This window comes from Megalobrama amblycephala, unplaced genomic scaffold (genome assembly GCF_018812025.1).
Source record: "Megalobrama amblycephala isolate DHTTF-2021 unplaced genomic scaffold, ASM1881202v1 scaffold332, whole genome shotgun sequence".
Classification (NCBI taxonomy): Eukaryota; Metazoa; Chordata; class Actinopteri; order Cypriniformes; family Xenocyprididae; genus Megalobrama; species Megalobrama amblycephala.
In genome coordinates this window covers 69,534-77,673 of record NW_025953345.1, presented here as the reverse complement: position 1 = coordinate 77,673, position 8,140 = coordinate 69,534, and the positions used below count along the sequence as shown (strand labels likewise).

The 8,140-nt window shown below is 33.9% G+C and overlaps 1 long non-coding RNA gene across 1 annotated transcript; it reads right to left on the bottom strand.

Annotated features, from left to right (window-relative positions):
* Nucleotides 1-5,293: 5,293 nt before the first annotated feature.
* On the bottom strand, nucleotides 5,294-6,745 carry LOC125261146. The gene is made up of 2 exons (XR_007183224.1): nucleotides 6,662-6,745; nucleotides 5,294-5,788 (listed from the first exon to the last, which is right to left on the bottom strand). It is a non-coding gene; the product is annotated as an uncharacterized LOC125261146 (long non-coding RNA).
* Nucleotides 6,746-8,140: the final 1,395 nt, after the last annotated feature.

Genomic DNA, 8,140 nt, shown 5'->3' with positions numbered 1-8,140 from the left:
TATATTACACTGCACCCCAAAAGAAAGGATATAGGAAAATGATAGGATTATTAAAATGGGCTTAATATTCTTCATTCAAAATATTATTTCATACCTTTTTTCTTCTGATATTGCAGTGAAACATGAATATTTATTTTTGTGAGATTTATCCAACAATGCTTTTTAGGAAATAATAATACAATTTTAAAACATTTAAAATTAACTTTGTGAATTTCCTTAAACTTTACAGTTTTTTTTTTTTTTTCTAACATGCATTTATAGTGTAAATATAGACTGAATATGCATATCAGCTACATACTTTTTATACAGTATTTGTGCACACATGTGTAGCAAATTAGCTCAAAATAAATATGATAATTAATCATAACTAATTATAATTAATTATAAATATTTGGATCAATTAATAAAATTAAATTAATGTAATAAAATTAATATTACAATCAATTAACCTGTTTGGCCAATTGACAGTGTTAATTGTTTATTAATTCTAAGAAATGTTCATTTCCAGGTTATGGGAAATAACAATCTTATTGTACAGTACTACTCAGAGCATGTAGTCAGGATCGGCATAATTAGGGACTCCAGTATATGAGCATGAAACACGGACAACTTTACGTGTGACATGAACAAGACTTTATTAACTAGACTAAACTCTTAACGACTCTAACATTCACACACATACATGCATAGTTTACCAAGGGAAAGAGAGAGCTGAAGCAGAGTACAGGAAAGCAAGAATTTACAGCATTGTTTGAAATTCAGCAGATCAACAGCCTTGAGCAAACCATCAGTTTAGTTCTAACATGCCTTTCTTTAAAAGGGGTAAGGATACTCAATGTATCAAATAATGAGACTAAGTTTGATACTTGCATGTCTCGCCCATTTTAATTAAAACTGTCCTGTTGCAATTTGTGGAGGCTCCAGTTGATTCTTTGCTGATATTGTCTTGATGAAAGAGAACCAGTTGGATTCAGAGGATCTTTGGTGAATGGAAGGTCTAGGCCGAAGCCTTAGCACAAACTTGGGATTCCTTAGAAACTTCTAGCTTCTTGTCATCATCTTCACATCAGCATTTTCAGTACAGGAAAAGAGAGGAAAGAGACTGTGATCTTGTGATCAGTGATTTTAAAGGGTGAAGATGTCACACCCTCTTGAGGTGTCTTAGCCAATAAGGAGTTGCCCCTTTAGAGGGAAGTTTTACGAGCCTTTGTTCTGTAGCAAGATATTAGCATAAGACATTGGATTGGATGTATGAGAGAAGAACCTTCTAGATTTTTATAATACTAATGTGTCACAGAGTTAGCAACGTGTAACATTAATTAACAAATAGGAAACGGAAATTGGAGTTCATCGATACCAAACATGCTACCCATGTGATTTTAGTTAACCATAAATTTTCAAAATTAATACCAAAATAGTTCAAAAGAGAGAATTAATACAAAATTAACCATATAAAAGGAAAGTCATGAGATGGGAAAATTGGATACATGTTTATACATTTCTCAAGTGGAATATAGGATTAAGATGGTTTATTTGTCCTTATCAGAAAGAATGAAGTCAGAGTCACTAGTCTCTGCAAAATTCTTTCTGATTGTAAAAGTTCTTATCAGTTTTCCTGTATGCTAAATATATGAAGAGTTTTGAAAAACTACCTTTAGTATTAACCAATGCTTATGTTAGCAATTGAAAAAATCCATTTTTATTTTCAGGAGGACTTACACCATCATATACCAATATCACAATGAATTTTAAAGGTGCCCTAGAACGTTTTTTTCACAAAATGTAATATAAGTCTAAGTTGTACCCTGAAGTTTCAGCTCAAAATACCCCATAGATTCTTTTTAATGATTTTTTTTAACTGCCTATTTTAGGGCATCATTATAAATGCGCAGATTCAGGCTGCTGCCCCTTTAAATCCTTGCGCTCCCCACCACCCCCCGAGCTCTCGACTATAATACAGTGCATAAACAAAGTTCACACAGCTAATATAACCCTCAAAATGGATCTTTACAAAATGTTTGTCATGCATGCTGCATGCATGCATTGGATCATGTGAGTATAGTATTTATTTGGATGTTTACATTTGATTCTGAATGAGTTTGAGGCTATGCTCTGTGGCTAAAGCTAACATTACACACATTTTGAGAGATTTATAAAGAATGAAGATGTGTTTATGAATTATACAGACTGCAAGTGTTTAAAAATGAAAATAACGACGGCTCTTATCTCCATGAATACAGTAAGAAACTATGGTAACTTTAACCACATTTAACAGTACATTAGCAACATGCAAACAAAACATTTAGAAAGACAATTTACAAATATCACTAAAAATATCATGTTATCATGGATCATGTCAGTTATTATTGCTCCATCTGCCATTTTTCGCTATTGTCCTTGCTTTCTTACCTAGTCTGATGATTCTGCTGTGCACATCCAGACGTCCTGCCCTTGTTTAATGCCTTGAACATGGGCTGGTATATGCAAATATTGGGGGCGTACATATTAATGATCCCGACTGTTACGTAACAGTCTGTGTTATGTTGAGATTCGCCTGTTCTTCGGAGGTCTTTTAAACAAATGAGATTTACATAAGAAGGAGGAAACAATGGTGTTTGAGACTCACTTGTAGTGATTTTTACTCCATTCACCGGTGACGTAGTGATTTTTGATTATGTGTCACTTGGTTATGAGTGTATCAGATGACCCCTCCCCCTTTTGTAATACGGGGCACCAGTTAAGAATACTATCTTAACAATTTAAGAACACTCCAAAAGAGCTGTTCAATAATTCAGAATTAATATAAAATGGAGGGAGTCGGTCAACTGATTTATCTGAAGGATTTGTGAGTCTGGTCAACTAGTAGAATCTTTGATCATCAACACAAGGAAGACACAGTTATAATAAAATCAATGAAATTTATTAACAATAAACATGCAAGAGTAAATACCACAACGATTAATAATGAAATAATGAATATGCACTTCTAAAAGATAGTAAAATAATAATCAAAGGAGAATACTGAATTAAATCAAAGAAACAACTAAATGAAGTGAACACAGAATGGATAAATGCAATGCTGTTGAACTGAATGTAGGATGGAAGAGAATCGTATGGGAATGCTTATGGGAGCCACCTAATGGCTCTGGTAAAATGGTGATAAATAATTGCTTATTTATCATTCAACAAATAATATCCCTATTATTTGTAACAAACTGACCTCAAATAACTGTTATCTAAACAGGTTAGAAAAACATATGCTGCATGTATAAACTAATGCCAAGGTCTCTAGAAAAGAGGTTTGGTAAGTTTATATTTACATTCCACACAGTCGGTGATCAGTCCGGTAGCGGAGACGTCTTCCACTGATGATGCAGGCTGCGTGCAGTGGGAGGGCATGGAGTTGCGATCCAGTAGTCGTGCCATGCTGGGCTGGAGGATGCATTTGTTTATCTGTTAACAGGTCTGTCCCATGACCTGTTGTTTTAGCAGTCAGTAACCATTAACATAAACTGTGCTTTGCATGAAGATGGAGTGGATGTGATGCAGTTTAGAACAAATTAAGGCCTCCAAACATAGGTATGAATGGATTTAGATAGATCTCTGTGGCCTCTCTTTATTTCAGTCACTGCTGCTCCATCCAGGAGGTCCTGAAGGAATTTTTATGGCAGTCCTTGCCTAAACCTTAGGAATGAGTTTAATGGTTAGACTCAATGTGTCGTCCAATGAGAAGTCTTCTCCTTGGTTTTGGTGGGTGCAGAAGGTCTATGGAATTACATTTGATCCAAAAATAATGAATGTAACTTTTCAAAAAAACTAATAAAAATATAAACTGAAACTGAATAAAGTGTCTTTGAAACTTAAAAAAATAAATCGCAGGCAAAATGTTTGACTTTGTTTTTAATACACTGCATGTTTTGCTGACAGTTTCTTTTCTTTCTTTCACTGATCTTTACTTACAAAAGCATTTCCAGAGTTTTCATTTATGCTTCGGAAGTTTTCGTTTACGATCCCAGAGTTTTCGTTCGTCTTTCTGGCACAAATCTCTTGCAGGGGCGGGGGCAGCAGTGGTGTGTTCTCATTGGCTACTGAGTTTTTGATTGACAGCTTCTTCTTGACCTGGAAGTGAAGACGTCAGCGTTGTGTTTACAATTACATGTGTGGAGGTGAGCGTCTGTAAGCGGCTTCTTATTTCATTTAAAGCTTTTTTTTAAAAAATTTTATCTGTATTTATCTGCGGCTTCTACTTTGTCGACAAACTTTTAGGAGCGTGAGAGATCAAACGCGAGAGAAAATGAATGTCTTGAGGTTTAATTGTACATTAAAGGTTATAATACTGAAGATATTGCATAATGTCCAATGTTTTTAGAGAATATTTGATTATTTATGATGATTCTTCTCTATTGTTGGGTCTGATTAGGTTGTGCTGTTACAGTTTAAAGAGAATACTAGTATCATATACATGTATATATTCAGCCGTCAAGAAAGTCTCACTCCAACCAGGTAATCAAGGTTGGCAACCATGGCCATCACTCTACCCATTGTTAGCATATGCACATACACCATCACAATTAATGATCACTCAATTCTGAAGGATTCAAACAATATGAAAATAACAGTCGTGGCTTGCTGTAAGACGGTATAGACCTCAAAGGGCATTTCAGTACTCCACACAAAGAATGATCTTGTTGCCATTTTTTATCATTCTAAAAATTTTATTTAGTTATTTTATTTAGTTAACATTATCATCTAACATATAAAAGTAGATTTTTTAACAATCATCAACAGTTTCAATTGTGACAGTTGAATAAATGTAAATGAAAATATGAATCAATTCAAATAAATTTAAATTCTTGTCACTACAGCATACACACAGGTATCAAAGTGAAAGTGATGGATGCAATTATGTTGTGAAAGGAACGACCAGAATCCACAAAACACTAACTGCATATTCATGTAATGCACAGTATTCTCATGATATACAGTACATTACTATAAAAATGCACAAGCACCTATTATAGAATACATGTGTAAAATTAATAAAATTCATTTTATTACCATTTTTTTTAAATATAGAGAATAAACTGTATTAATGAATGGAATGAAATGTTCATGTTGTCTGAATACATTTTGGTTTGACTGTATGACTTTCATTCTCCACATAAGCACAAATATCTTTAAGAAAATAGTCCATCTCTGTGAGCCCATAAGTGGACTGTAACCCATACACGTATGATGGTTGGTGGGAAACGACTGTTAATAATTAAAACAGTTTAAATTATTAGTATTGTTTTCATCTATTGTTTCACTTCAGAAGACATTGATTCATCCACTGGGGTCGCATGGATTACTGTGTCTTTAGGACTCGAAGACATGTATTATTTTCCTAAAAATACTAATTCATGTTTATCTGTAGAAAGAAAGTAATATGCATCTTGGACGGCATGAGGGTGAGTAAAATATATGAGAATTTTTTTGGGGTGAACTATCACTTTAACATTCATATGTTGTTGGTATGCTAATCCAAGATCAGTATGGACTAATAAGAATAAAGTACAACCTCTCTTGTGTGTTTGTGAACAGTGTCTTGTTTTAATCTAGAGCTCCAAAAAAATTAAAATATTTGCATAATATCAGGTGTCTGAAGATCAAAATCCCAGTCAGTCAAAGGTGATGTGTCTGAACAAAATAAGATTCTTGTCTGATGGGAACAGTGGATCTCTGGGGCTACCACTCCCTCCTCTGGGTCAGCATCAGAATTTTGTTAATGGAAAAGTTGCTCCACTCCCTGGAAAATAAGAAATCAGATGTATTATAATCTAACAATACAAACTGCTTTGAATTCCCACATAACAAATTATGCAGACTTAAAATATTTATTTCAAAGAAATTATATATCATTTCAGCCATAATTACTTTCATGTATTAGGTTTTGCATCTGGCCATACAGTACTGCGCAAAAGTCTTAGCTTTGTTGTTTTAGCAATGTTTTAATGACCACCCATGTTTATTTTTTGGTCTTTATTACAATGCAAACAGAAAATACAGGAAATATGCACGCAAAAAAAAAAATCAGAACAAAATGGATTCTATAAGCAAAAATCAGTATTTAATGTGACCTCCTAGACTTCCAGTTTTTTTCAAAGGAGAAACTTCTGATCAGATTTTGAAAGTTTTCTTGGCCTTCCAGTCATTTTCTATTCCATTTAGGTTTGAGAGAGCCAGGTTCTCACTATTACTCAAGTGTAAGGAGAGGTCACTAAATACTTGCCACTTTAGCCTGTAGAAGTCTTTTTTCTGTTTTTAATAATGCTTACAAATTTAAAGTATTTCCTGGTCATATTCTAATAAGAAGTCTGAAAAAAAAATTATATGGTCACTATACCATTGCTAAAACAACATCTAATGGTGTCCTAAGACTTTTGCACAGTACTTTATATGTATTATTATTAAAGACTACCTTTTCCCCTTTAAATATGATCTAATCCAAGGCTGTATGTACAGTACATAACCAGATCCTGTAATGATTGGGTTAAATCAAGACAACACTGCTGTATAAAGTGGGCTCTAAATTATCTCTAAAATACCTCTCCATCTGAAAAAGCAAAAGCAAGTAATGTTACTTATATTGATTTTGTAAACGTAAAAAATACTGACTTACCGCGAGTATCCAGATAACGACGATGTTTGATGATAATGATGATTATATCATTCGTCTGTGCTAGGCCTAAGAAATCATCTCACTATAGTAGCAGTAGATACAGATGAAATAATAAAAACGCCTATCTTTACATCAATAAAATGAAATAAGAAGCCGCTTACAGACGCTCACCTCCACACATGCAATTGTAAACACAACACTGACGTCTTCACTTCCAGGTCAAGAAAAAGCTGTCAATCAAAAACTCAGTAGCCAATGAGAACACACCACTGCTGGCCCCGCCCCCGCGAGAGATTTGTGCCAGAAAGACGAACGAAAACTCTGGGATCGTAAACGAAAACTTCAGAAGCATAAATGAAAACTCTGGAAATGCTTTTGTAAGTAAAGATCAGTGAAAGAAAGAAAAGAAACTGTTAGCAAAACATGCAGTGTATTAAAAACAAAGTCTTGCCTGCGATTTATTTTTTTAAGTTTCAAAGACATTTTATTCAGTTTCAATTTATATATTTATTAGTTTTTTTTAAAAGTTACGTTCATTATTTTTGGATCAAATGTAATTCCATAAAGGTCCCCCTTCCTGCTCTGGAAGAGGTGTCTGGTAGTTGTCCCAATATCTTATCTGATGTTGCTGAACATTTATTTATGTTCATTCACCAAAGATCCAATCACGGTGTGGCACATCTTCCTACACACCAGCAGTTAGAGAGGGGCCCTGTCGTAAACTGGTCCCTGGAATGCCATCTTGACTGGTGTTCACAACACACTGTATGTCATTTCCATGTACTGAACTCTTGTTATTCAACTATGCCCAGGTAAATTCAATTTTCAATTCTACGGCACCTTTAATTCAGAAATTCTAAACATGTTCATCATAGATTAGGTGTAGATTAAAGTTATATTTCTGTAAATGGCATTTTATGTATTTTGAATAGATTCACATAAAAATCAGTCACTGACACACCTGCAATTCAAATCTTCTGCAATGTCCAACTTCTGTATGTCTCAACCTTTAGATGGCATTTGAAAATATGCAATTAATGACACAAATGGCTCAGTAAGTCTTTATGTACTTTTTAAATACACTTAGCCATACTTACATGTTTCATAATTCATGAATGACCACTGCAACAAGGACAGGTAAACACATATTTTATATTTTGTAATAAAGGGTTAGTTCACTCAAAAATTAAGTTTCTGTCATTAATTACTCACCCTCGTGTCGTTCCACATCTGCAAACAAAAATTAAAATATTTTTGATGAAATCTGAGAGTTTTTTTTTATTCCCCATAGAAAGCAACATAATTACCACATTCAAGGTCTAGAAAATTAGCAAAGACATCGTTAAATAGTCAACGTGACTACAGTGGTTCCACCATAATGTTATGAAGCAATAAGAATACTTTTTTGTGTGCAAAAACAAAACAAAAATAACCACTTTATTCAACAATTTCATCTCTCCCCTGTCAGTCTCCTATGCA